The sequence below is a fragment of the Eumetopias jubatus genome, unplaced genomic scaffold, assembly GCF_037043125.1.
Source record: "Eumetopias jubatus isolate StellerSeaLion01/CBP00866 unplaced genomic scaffold, mEumJub1_p1.0 scaffold_5, whole genome shotgun sequence".
In the NCBI taxonomy this organism is placed as follows: Eukaryota; Metazoa; Chordata; class Mammalia; order Carnivora; family Otariidae; genus Eumetopias; species Eumetopias jubatus.
In genome coordinates this window covers 58,563,643-58,576,848 of record NW_028274811.1, presented here as the reverse complement: position 1 = coordinate 58,576,848, position 13,206 = coordinate 58,563,643, and the positions used below count along the sequence as shown (strand labels likewise).

The window sequence follows — 13,206 nt, the reverse complement described above, 5'->3', positions numbered from 1 at the left end:
CACCACCCAGGCACCCCAAGGTTTTTATCTTTGGTTTTTAACTGAGTTCCCTGTTTGTTGTTGTCATTGAGATCCTTTAACTTGTGCTAAAGAAGTATCTTAGGGAGTCTTATGTATATACATACATTCTAACTCACAGTTTGTCTATAAAGGTTATCAGAACAAGTAGGCATCTACTTTTTAACTGAAGGACCCTCAGGTTCTGAGCAGTACTAGATGGCATGCTTTTAATATGGCATCCATTGCTTGAAAAACATCTGTACTCTATGAAATTTTTGAAGACCTATAAATCTACTGAAATGTATTTCCACTTAGGTTACAGGTATAGCATTGTCATTTTGATCTCCCAAGCCTAGAATGTTAAGTTCTAAGGATTCTGCATTATGTCAAGATATACAAAGATTTTCTTAAGGCCATGCAGTTTTTGTCACCTTTTTAGGGACCAGAGGGGTGGTGTCTAACACATTGCTTTTTACAAAGTAGACATCTACTACATACTTGTCAGTCGAGTTATGGAATGGAGGAAACTAGAGAAGAGGTCAATTATATGCAGGGGAACAGGTCAAGAATCTGGGAAAAGAAGTTGGCTTTATAACAGTGAGAAATGGATAAAGTTGATGAATACTCTTTTTAAACTTCAGGAGCAACAGAACTAGCTCTAATAATCTCAGCCTTCAAAGATTTGTCAAGATAGTACTTTTATTAGAGAAACAAGATAAGAAAATAATTTATATCAAGGATTTGTTTAAAAGTTAACTTTACAGCATTTTTAAGCTATGTTGGAGACTACTGTAGAAAAATTTTTAATAAAGTTCGATCAAGAAATGTTTTGTAGTTTACCTAGAGCTAACCAGAACACTGTCTCCCTTTGATTGTAATTTAATAGAGGTAGGTGTGTGTGTATGTGTGTTACTGTCCATTGTTAAGTTACTTACAAAAATAGGCTCACGCATTCCAGGGTTTGTTTTTTTTTTGTTGTTTTTTTTAGATTTTATTTATTTATTTATTTGAGAGAGAGAGAGAAACAGCATGAGAGGGGAGAGGGTCAGAGGGAGAAGCAGGCTCCCTGCTGAGCCAGGAGCCCGATGCGGAACTCGATCCCAGGACTCCGGGATCATGACCTGAGCTAAAGGCAGTTGCCCAACCAACTGAGCCACCCAGGCACCCCAGGGTTTTTTTTTTTTTTTTTTTAAATCTAAGGGCGCCTGGGTGGCTCAGTTGGTTAAGTGACTGCCTTCGGCTCAGGTCATGATCCTGGAGTCCCGGGATCGAGTCCCACATCGGGCTCCCTGCTCGGCGGGGAGTCTGCTTCTCCCTCTGACCCTCTTCCCTCTCGTGCTCTCTATCTCTCATTCTCTCTCTCTCTAATAAATAAATAAAATCTTTAAAAAAAAATAAATCTAAGAAAAATAGTAGGGTTATAGGTAAATTGAAATCTTATTATGAGCAATAGGTGGTATTCCAGAGAAACTAAAATAGCAAGGTTTTGGGCTCGGTCCTTAAGAAATCTGTGCTGTTAAGTTATGCAGTGTACATGTATGGGAATATTCTTAGAACTTCAAGTATCACTTTATGTAAATCCCTGATCTCTAGCTTTATCCTGAACTTCAGACTCATTTTAAAGTATTGAATGAATGCCCTTATTTTAGTTTTCACTCCATCTGATTTCACGCCATCTGACACCAAACTGATTACCTTCTCAAATCTGATCCCCTTCACCTGTTTTCTTTTATGCAGAAAAATAATTATTTTTTTTAAAAACCCGCCTCTTTTTTTTTTTTTTTAAAGATTTCACTCATTTATTTGACAGAGAGCACAAGCAGGAGGAGCAGCAGAGGGAGAGGGAGAAGCAGGCTCCCCACTGAGTAGGGAGCCTGATGCTGGGCTTGATCCCAGGACCCTGGGATCATGACCTGAGCTGAAGGCAGACTCCTAACCGACCGAGCCACCCAGGGCCCTGAACAGTAATTATTTTATGTATAAACAAAAAAAATGCAGAGAAAACCCAATAAACCTGAAATGAAACACTATAGGTACATTTGAAGTGCCCTTTCTGAGTCAGTTCCTCTCCCTCTTTGCCTGTAATTTTTATTCTGAATTTGACTTTATGATTTCCATGCATATTTTAAACTTTTAATTTATATTGGAGATACATAAACCATATTATAGTATGTCCTGTGAACTTAACATTATATAACAAAATATATCTGAAGGATACCCAGGAAACTAGTATTGGTTGTCTCCTGGAAGGAAAGCTGTATAACTGGAGGGAGGACAAGAATGGGAGGAAATTTTTATAATTTTAAATCATGTGTTACCTATCAAAATGTAAATTAATTAAGAAATTTTACATTGCAAATAGTGTAACTATTCATAAATTCATAAATATTCATACCTATGAAATCTTTTATTACTTTTCATGCATATTAATATTACTGTTTTTGAGACTCATGTTGAAACATGTAGCTCTAATTCATTCTTTTGTGTGAACGTACTAGTGTTTTTTTTCATTCTCATGTTGATGGACATTTAGGTTTTTTGTGCATAATGTTACTGTTTTTGAGACTTCATGTTGGAACCTGTAGTTCTATAATTCATTCTCTTATGTGAATGCACTAGTGTTTTTTTCATTCTAGGCTTGATGGATATTTAGGTTTCTTTTCCACTCATTTTTCACTTTTACCAATAATGCTACCATATACTTTGTTAATTAGTTTTTGCTCCTAGTGCACATATATAACAGTTAGTGTAAGGGAGATTTCCCAAGGAGTGGGCCCTGAGTGGGTTATAGTTGTATGGAGATACAGCTCTCCTTTAACCTTCAGGATGATCAGGTGTGGCAAGAAGAACGATGGGATAATATGAAGGAAGAGCCTTTCATACTGAAGAAACAGTAAATACAAAGGCTTGAAAAACAGAGCCAGGGTGGCTAGTTTGAGGAACAGCAACCAAGTGAGATAGAAGAGGAGAGGGGTAGGAGACACACCAAGAAGTAGGAGGGAGAGGGTACAGTTCTTATGGGGTCTCGTTTGTAAGGATTTGGGTTTGAGTCTCAGATCAGATGACACCACCTCTGTAGAAGTTTCCCTGGCTGTCTACAAAGTGAGTGTTTCCCTGTCTGTGTTCTCAAAGAACTTTGTCGTTTTTGGTAAGATAGTACTAAAAATACATTATCTGTTGAATTCACTAGACTAGTGGTTTCCAAAGTATGGTCTAGAAGTCCCTTGGGGTCTCTGAGACACTTTCAGTGTGTCTGCAAGGTAAAAGTTATTTTCGTAGTAATACTGAGACATTATTTGCCTTTTTCACTTTAATTTGCTCACACTTTTATAGTGGAGTTTTCCAAAGGCTGTACGGTACGTGATAGTGCAATAGATTGAATGCAGAAGATATGAAAATCTAGATGCTTCTATTAGTACATTTTAAAAATTTGCAAAAATGTAAAACATTTGTTAAGTGAATTAAATACATATAATTTTTTAATTTTTAAAACTTTTTAAAATTTCCTAATTTTAATTAATACAATAAGCATTGATATAATTCATATAAATAAAACCTCCTTGGGGTCCTGTGATAGTGTGATTTATAAAAAGAAATATATGGTCTTCCTTCCCATTCCAGACACAGAGCTCCTAAAATTCTTGGAATTTCCTAAATGAAGAGAGCAATAAAGATCTTTTTTGTGTTAAGGAGATGATTTTTGGAAAGTCCCTAGGTAACTAACGGAAGGTTGGGGCTGTTGCCAGGGAACCATCTCTCATTAAAGGGTTGGAACTTTTAGTCCCATCCCCTGACCTCTAGGGAGGAGAAAGGGGCTGGATGTTGACCCAGTCACCAGTGGCCAATGAGTTTATCTTGCTTTTTTATTTTATATAATTTTATCAGTTGTATATTGCTAAGGAGTTATATTGTTTAGTTATTTTTTAATTTGTAAGAAGAATATCTTCTGGGACTTAGTATTTTTTACTCTGTGTTATGTTGGTAAGATTACCCATATTTTTACATTTAGATGTAATACATTTGTTTTGACTGTTGTATATTATTTCATTGTGTGATAATTCCACAATTTATTTATCCATTCTTCTATCAGTGGGCATTTGGATTGTTCCCGTTACTGTGTTTCTATGTACGTTCTTGTTCATTTCTTTGGTAATAGAGTTGTTCTTGGATATTTTTCCGGGAATGGAATTGTCAGGTGACAGGTATGTGAATGTTCTACTTTGTAAAATCATGCCGAACTGTTTTCCAAAGCAGTTGTACCATTTTACATTCTCAGCTGCATTCTACGAGAGTTCCTTTAGTTGATCCACATCCTCTTCAAAGCTTGGTAGACCTTAATTTTATTCTGATACTGTTTTTATTTACTTTTCATTTTGTAGAAAAATTATTTTGATTTTTTTAAAAGATTGTATTTATTTATTTATTTGAGAGAGAGAGAATGAGAGAGAGCACATGAGAGGGGGGAGGGTCAGAGGGAGAAGCAGACTCCCTGCTGAGCAGGGAGCCCCATGTGGGACTCGATCCAGGGACTTCAGGATCATGACCTGAGCCGAAGGCAGTCGCTTAACCAACTGAGCCACCCAGGCGCCCTTGATTTTTTTTTCAACAAGCATCCCCACAGATAAAGAGTAAAGGAGGTATGAAGCTTCAGCCTCCAACCACATACTTAATCACCTCCTTCTTCCTTGTGTAGAATAATGTATATGCCTCAGGCAACCCAGGGTTTTTTTTTACCTGGTGGAAAGGAGAGGTTCTTTGGAAAGATCCTTTGGAAAGTCGTCCATTTCTAGGACACTGCATTCAATATTGAATGCCTGGGGAGTGAGGGGAGGCTTGCAGGTGGAGGTCTGGCTAATGGGTCCTGAAAACCCACTTGGTGCTGGGTTGAGCAGGAGCTAAGGCTAAAGAAGGCCAACAATATTACTTTCTAAATGACTTTTTCCATGTTATTGTGTTAATTCTTTTTGTTTTTTTCCACTTTTATTGAGATATATTTTACATATAACATTGTTTTAGTCCAAGGTATACAACATAATTATTTGATATATGTGTGTGTATAACAAAATACTACCACAATAAGTTTAGTTAACATCAGTCACCTCACATAATTTTTTTTTTCTTGTGATGAGAACTTTCAAGATTACTCTCTCAGCAACTTTCAGATATATAATACAGTATTGTTTTGATGCTGACTTTATGTCACCCTGCTGTACATTACATCCCCAGAACTTAATTATAAATGAGAGTTTTTACTTTTGGCTACCTTTACCTATTATTCCCCCACCCTTGTCTCTGGCAACCACCAATTTGTTCTCTGTTTCTATGAGTTTTTTCTATGAGTTTGGTTTTTTTTAGATTCCACATAAAAGTGAGATCATACAATATTTCCCTTTGTCTGGCTTATTTCACGGAGCGTAATGCCATCAGTGTCCATCCATGTGTTGCAAATGGCAGGATTTCCTTCTTTTTGTGGTTGAATAATATTACATTTTATATGTGTGTATATATATATATATATATATATATATATATATATATATATATACAGTTGACCCTTGAACAGTGTGGGGGTTGGGACACTGTGCAGTTGAAAAATCTACGTATAACTTTTATTCCTCCAAAACTTTACTAATAGTCTACTATTGACCAGAAGCCTTACTGATAACATAAACAGTCAATTAACACATACATTATATGTTATATGTATTACGTACTGTATTCTTACAATAACATAGGCTAGAGAAAAGAAAATGTTATTTAAAAAATCATAAGATGAAGTACATTTACAGTACTATACTATATTTATAAAAAAAAAAAACACATATAAATGAACCCATGCAGTTCAAACCTTTGTGTTTCAGGGCCAACTTATATACAGCACCACATTTTCTTTATCCGTCTGTCATTGGACGTTTCGGTTGTTTCCATGTCTTGGTTATTGTAAATAATGTTGCAGCGAATAGGGGGGTACACATATCGTTTTGAGATAGTGATATCTGTTCATTCTGATATATGATAACTTAAGTTCTTAAATTTGGCACAGCACTTCTAGAGAAGGATTTTAATTTATTCTTGGTAATGTTTAATTGTTAACCTACACCATAAGTTTTATACTTGTCATTATCATAGGTTTAAAAATCTAGTAGATGTACATACCCTTAATCTTCACTACTTGTACCCCCAACCAAAAGCAAGGTGTTTATTTCCATTCATTTATATTCATTTATATTTTCTTTTATATATCCTCTATAGGTCTCAAAATACTTTTAAAAAAATTTATATTACTCTTTAAAACTGTCATGGCATTTCTAGTATTAGATTAAAAGTAGTCTCAGGAGCCAACTTTGGCTTTTGTTTGTAAAAAGAATAATTATTCTAATGATTTTCTGTCTTTTAAATGGGCAGTATTAATACATAATACTTTGTGATGACTCTGGATCTGCATTTCATACATCTTGTAGTGAACACTGGCTACTTCCTCAGTATCTTTTTTTTTCTTGTCTTGATATCTGCCTGTATTTTCATGCCAGTATCCATCATCCGTACCCATGTACATAGAGCACATGTTGTTTGAGGAAACTGCTCCACCTCTATCTGTTTTAGCCAGGCAAATTCCATTTCCACAAGGTACATTTCAGAGCTCTTGCTTAGAATTCTGGCTCGGAGTCTTCTATGGCTGGCAGCCTTCCTTTAGCACTTAGGAAATCTGGCTTTGGGATGAAACTTGGGTTATGGATGGCAGAATGACATCCAAAGGGAAATTTCTTGATGCTCTTGTTAACTGCTGAATCAGACAACCATGAAGTATATCCTCCCTTGGATTTTAGTTACACAAACCAAAAAATTCCTGTCGTGCTTAAATTCCTTAAATTGAAATCATGTTACTTGCAACTGAGATTGAGACCTTACTCTAATTTCTAATTTATATATACCTATGTATAAGGTAGAATTTCCTTTACTGAACTAGCTAGAGATTGCTTTCTCTTCTTTGTCTCTCTCCCCTCTTTCTTTCTTCTTTTTCTTTCTTTCTTTCTCTCTAATTTTGTTTTGTCTTGTTTGTTTTGTTTTGTTTTTTGTATTCTGTTGTTGCTTTAGGCTCAACTTTGGCTCCTGTTTCCCTCCATTTCAGTGTCCTGTTGAGGTCTTATCCTCTGTATAAGAAGTAGGGAAAAACAGTATCTTCCTTCAACTCTCCCCTTCACCTCCCAACTCTTTTTGTCCAGTTCAGTGCTATTCTTTAGCAAAACAATATAACAATATAACCTGCTAATTATTGCTTTACTTGGACTAGACTTTCTTTCTTTCTTTCTCTAGCTACCATAATATTATACATTAATCTCCACCTGGATACAAGCTTCATAAGCAGGGATACATTCTCCAGAGGCCTGGCACAAAAATTGGTACAATTTTGGTAAATATTGTAAAATGAACGAATTACTCTCTGTGACATTTTAAGTTTCTTGAGAACAGAAAAGTGTCTCATTCTTTATCTCCCTTTAATATATTTAAAAATACTTTAGAACAGTTTTTTGAACAATTTTCAGAAAAGACATGGGACAAAACAAAGGTACAAAGAAGATATGCAGTGAAACATGTGTCTGCTGCCCTTGTACACTGGCCACCCAGTTTTGCCCTCTTGGAGCCAACTTCATTACTCATTTTTGTGTGTTTGTATATCCTTTTGGAGATATTTTGTGCATGCACAAGTATTTACATTTATGTCTTTAAAAACGAAAACAGGGGGCACCTGGGTGGCTCAGTCAGTTAAGCATCTGCCTTCGGTTCAGGTCATGATCCCAGGGTACTGGGATCGAGCCCCACATCAGGCTCCCTCCTCAGCAGAAAGTCTGCTTCTCCCTCTCTCTGCTCATGATCTCCCTCTCTGTCTCTCTCAAATAAGTAAATAAAAAATTTTAAAAACCTTCAAAACAAAAACAAATGATAGTATACTTTCTAGACATTGTTGTGCACGTTGCATTTTTTGCACTTCCCTAATAGAACATGTAGAGCAGCCTCAGTTCCTTTTAGTGGCTGTATTCCTCTGTATGGACATACCATATTTTTTAAATCCCCAAAAAGGTTTAAAATGATGGGCCTCTATATTGTTTCCACTATTTTATTGATTTGGAAGATAGTGCAATGAATTTTCTTGTATGTGTGTAGTTTTACAAATATGCAGGTGTGTCTGTAGAATAAATTCCTACAAGAGGAATTGCTGATATAGGGGAGCAGAAACTTAACTTTTTTTCTCTGCCCTCCTAAATACTCTGGCTGGGGCCCTGTAAATTAAATTGATGAAAAACAGATCAACAAGAGAAAACAAATAGAAGTTTATTAACGTGCAAATACATGGGAATGAATACTTAGTAATGAGTAACTTAAGGGGGTTAGAACTTGACCTTAGCGTCTTAACAAAAGAACAATTAATTTGTAGAGTAGTGGTAAGACAAAGGAAAAAGACTTTGAGTTTCTAGCAAGATGTAAATATTTATGGGGAGCTAACTAATGGAAGTTAAGGGCCTATCAGTTAAGTTTGTTATGTAGATTCCTCTCCTGCCATCTCTGGAGTTGTCTCTGGTGGTTAACTGTCCTCTGGTAGAAGGGGAGGGGAGAAACAAATTTATGTCCTGCTTTTAGGTAAAAAGGGGGAAGGCTTCTTATATCTGCTTTTTCTCACTTGAGTTCAATTCAAAATTATCCATATGCCAAAGTGGCATATTTTGGGGTGGCATATCTGCTACTCTTCCTGGGCTCAGTGACATTTGTGTTTTAAATTTTGAGAGAAATTGGCAAGTTAGTCTCCGAAGAGTTTTATCTATTTATAATTCCACTAATGATTTAATACATTATCTTGTTAACATGCAGTTTAACACCCTTCTGGTCTGGAAGAATAAAACTAGAGTTGGAATGCCCGGATATGTTTAGTTTTTTTTAGGAAAGTACTTTTCTGTATTGTTGAAAGTGACAAGAATGGCTGTGGCATGCAGGTATGCTAAACAATTTAAATTCATTTCACTTCTAAATATAGCCCTAACAGGAGAATATCTTTTCCTTTTGAAACACTAAATTGTACAGCTGATAAAGTACCCCTTAAAGATTCTCTCCTTTCTTCTTGTCCTGTTGTCCTCCTTCTTCTCCCCCATTTTGCTCCCTCTCCCCGAAACAGACCAGAGGGATAGATGATTTGTTCAGGATTGCCCAGCTAATTATAAGAAGAGCCAGAGCTGGAAAACTTTCAGAAATTGCTACATTACACTCTAATCAGAATGACTTTTCCATTCTGAACTGTTAAAAAATAATTTTAAGTTAGAGTTTATTCAAAGTGTGGTCCTTGAAAGTAAGTTCAGTAAACTTTAATCATAAGATATTTTTCAGTTTTATCATTTGAATTTCACTTTTTAAACAATAAATTTGTGATATCCAAAGAATAACTGTTGGTTATACTAGAACTAAGTTAAATAAAACAGGCCAGCTTTACTTTGTGAACATTCGTTTTGTATTTAGTTCTACATAAGTGATCTTAAGAAAGCACATGAAAAAAAAAAAAAAGGCAGCACATGAATTGCCTTGGTGTCCGAGAAGATTCATCTTGATTTCTCCCCACTGGAGAAATTTTGGAGAATACGTTCATATTGTTGAAAATTTTAAGATGGAAAAAGATTCGGTATACAGATGTGCTGAACAGTTTATATCTAGAACAGTGTCCTAAAAGGAGAAAACATTTTTCAAATACACACCTAAAATTGGAAAATATAAAATCTAAAGAAAAACACAAGTCTGAACTTTGTTTCAAACACTATTGCCAAAGAATCTTTCTGGCCAAATAGACTAAGAAGAAGCAGAAAAAACTTTAAAAAGACCAGTAGCACCTTGCTAGCACATTGCTAATAGGGTGAAAGTGATTCAGACAACAGCATATTAACCCCCTACTGTGCCATGTTTTAAGCTGTTAATAGACATTAGCCTTTTAAAGAACGACTAACACTTTATATTCGTTTTCTAAGCTTTCGATACGTTAGTGAACTGTTAGAGCCACTTGGTATATTTGATTCTTAAAACTCAGTATATTTTCCAGAATACTTTTGAGAAAAGGTAACTGCTGCTCTGAAAGTTTAGATTTCATGTAGTCTTTGACTTCTTTTTTTTTTAAAAGATGCATTTTTGTGCTTAATGATCTTGTATTTCTTTTTTTTTTAAGATTTATTATTTATTTTGAGAGAGTGAGAATGAGAGAGAGAGAGAGTACATGAGAGGGGGGAGGGTCAGAGGGAGAAGCAGACTCCCCGCCGAGCAGGGAGCCCAATGCGGGACTCGATCCCGGGACTCCAGGATCATGACCCGAGCCGAAGGCAGTCGCCCAACCAACTGACCCACCCAGGCGCCCAGTCTTTGACTTCTTAATATAGTTAAGAAATAACTTTACATTACGTTTTGATTACTGTAACTGTTTTTTGTAGAAGTTATTATGGTAGGAATAAATACTAACATTTTTTATTAACAGAGTGTTAAATATGGGAAATGATCATTCTTAGGTTTGTTTTTTTTTAAAGATTATTTATTTATTTGAGAGAGAGAATGAGATGGAGAGAGCATGAGAGGGGAGGATCAGAGGGAGAAGCAGACTCCCCACTGAGCGGGGACCCCCCCCCGCCACCGATGCGGGACTCGATCCTGGAACTCCAGGATCATGACCTGAGCTGAAGGCAGTTGCCTAACCAACTGAGCCACACAGGCACCCTTAGGTTTGGTGTTTGAAAAAATTTTTATAACTTACACATTAAGGCCAGATTTTTTTTCAAAAAATGTCCAGTAGTATTATGTCAATGAAATTATAAATATTATATATAATTGGTTATTTTCCACAAATGCGTGTAATCCTTTTTTTTTTTTTAATTTGTATGTAACTTTAACGTGAAAGGCAAGATTTAAAAATTTTTAGAAGAACATATATATCATTTCCACAGTTTGGGAGGATTTTTTTTTTTACTTTAAATCTTTTATTGTTATGTTAATCACCATACATTACATCATTAGTTTTTGATTTAGTGTTCCATGATTCATTGTTTGTGCATAATACCCAGTGCTTCACGCAGAACGTGCCCTCTTTAATACCCATCACCAGGCTAATGCATCCTCCCACCCCCCTCCCCTCTAGAACCCTAGTTTGTTTTTCAGAGTCCATCGTCTCATGGTTCGTCTCCCCCTCTGATTTACTCCCCTTCATTCTTCCCCTCCTGCTATCTTCTTTTTTTATTTCTTAACATATTTGCATTATTTGTTTCAGAGGTACAGATCTGTGATTCAACAGTCTTGCACAATTCACATTGCTCACCATAGCACATACCCTCCCCAATGTCTATCACCTAGATACCCCGTCCCTCCCACCCCCCCCCCACCACTCCGGCAACCCTCAGTTTGTTTCCTGAGATTAAGAATTCCTCATATCAGTGAGGTCATATGATACATGTCTTTCTCTGATTGACTTATTTCACTCAGCATAAAACCCTCTATTACCATCCACGTCGTTGCAAATGGCAAGATCTCATTCCTTTTATTGGCTGCATACTATTCCATTGTGTATATATACCACATCTTTAGCCATTCATCTGTCGATGGACATCTTGGCTCTTTCCACAGTTTGGCTATTGTGGACATTGCTGCTATAAACATCGGGGTGCACCTACCCCTTCGGATCCCTACATTTGTATCTTTGTGGTAAATACCCAGTAGTGCAATTGCTGGATCGTATGGTAGCTCTATTTTCAACTTTTTGAGGGACCTCCATACTGTTTTCCAGAGTGGGTGCACCAGCTTGCATTCCCACCAACAGTGTAGGAGGGTTCCCCTTTCTCCGCATCCCCGCCAACGTCTCTCGTTTCCTGACTTGGTAATTTTAGCCATTCTGATGGGTGTGAGGTGGTATCTCATTGAGGTTTTGATTTGGATTTCCCTGACGCCGAGTGATGTTGAGCACTCTTTCATGTGTCTGTTGGCCATTTGGATGTCTTCTTTGGAAAAATGTCTGTTCATGTCTTCTGCCCATTTCTTGATTGGATTATTTGTTCTTTGGGTGTTGAGTTTGAGACGTTCTTTATAGATTTTGGATACTAGCCCTTTATCTGATATGTCATTTGCAAATATCTTCTCCCATTCTGTCGATTGTCTTTTGGTTTTGTGGACTGTTTCTTCTGCTATGCAACAGCTTTTTATCTTGATGAAGTCCCAATAGTTCATTTTTGCCCTTGCTTCCCTTGCCTTTGGCGATGTTTCTAGAAAGAAGTTGCTGCGGCTGAGGTCGAAGAGGTTGCTGCCTGTGATCTCCTTTAGGAATTTGATGGACTCTGTCTCACATTTAGGTCTTTCAGCCATTTGGAGTCTATTTTTGTGTGTGGTGTAAGGAAATGGTCCAGTTTCATTCTTCTGCATGTGGCTGTCCAATTTTCCCAACACCATTTGTTGAAGAGACTGTCTTTTTTCCATTGGACATTCTTTCCTGTTTTGTCAAAGATGAGTTGACCACAGAGTTGAGGGTCCATTTCTGAGCTCTCTATTCTGTTCCGTTAATCTATGTGTCTGTTTTTGTGCCAGTACCATACTGTCCTGATGATGACAGCTTTGTAATAGAGCTGGACGTCCGGAATTGTGATGCCGCCAGCTTTGCTTTTCTTGTTCAACATTCCTCTGGCTATTCGGGGTCTCTTCTGGTTCCAAACAAATTTTAGGATTATTTGTTCCATTTCTTTGAAAAAAGTGGATGGTATTTTGATGGGGATTGCATTGAATGTGTAGATTGCTCTAGGTAGCACTGACATCTTCACAATGTTTGTTCTTCCAATCCATGAGCATGGAAGGTTTTTCCATTTCTTTGTGTCTTCCTCAATTTCTTTCATGAGTATTTTATACTTTTCTGAGTACAGATCCTTTGCCTCTTTGGTTAGATTTATTGCTAGGTATCTTATGGTTTTGGGTGTAATTGTAAATGGGATCAACTCTTTAATTTATCTCTCTTCTGTCTTGTTGTTGGTGTATAGGAATGCCACTGATTTCTGTGCATTGATTTTATATCCTTCCACTTTACTGAATTCCTGTATGAGTTCTAGCAGTTTTGGGGTGGAGTCTTTTGAGTTTTCCACATACACTATCATATCATCTGCAAAGAGTGAGAGTTTGACTTCTTCTTTGCCGATTTGGATGCCTTTGATTTCT

At 36.7% G+C, this 13,206-nt stretch overlaps 1 protein-coding gene across 1 annotated transcript in view; it reads left to right on the top strand.

The window, feature by feature from the left end:
• Positions 1 to 13,206, top strand: part of TBCA (tubulin folding cofactor A) — a 99,333-nt gene that overhangs the window by 7,387 nt on the left and 78,740 nt on the right. The window lies entirely within an intron of this gene.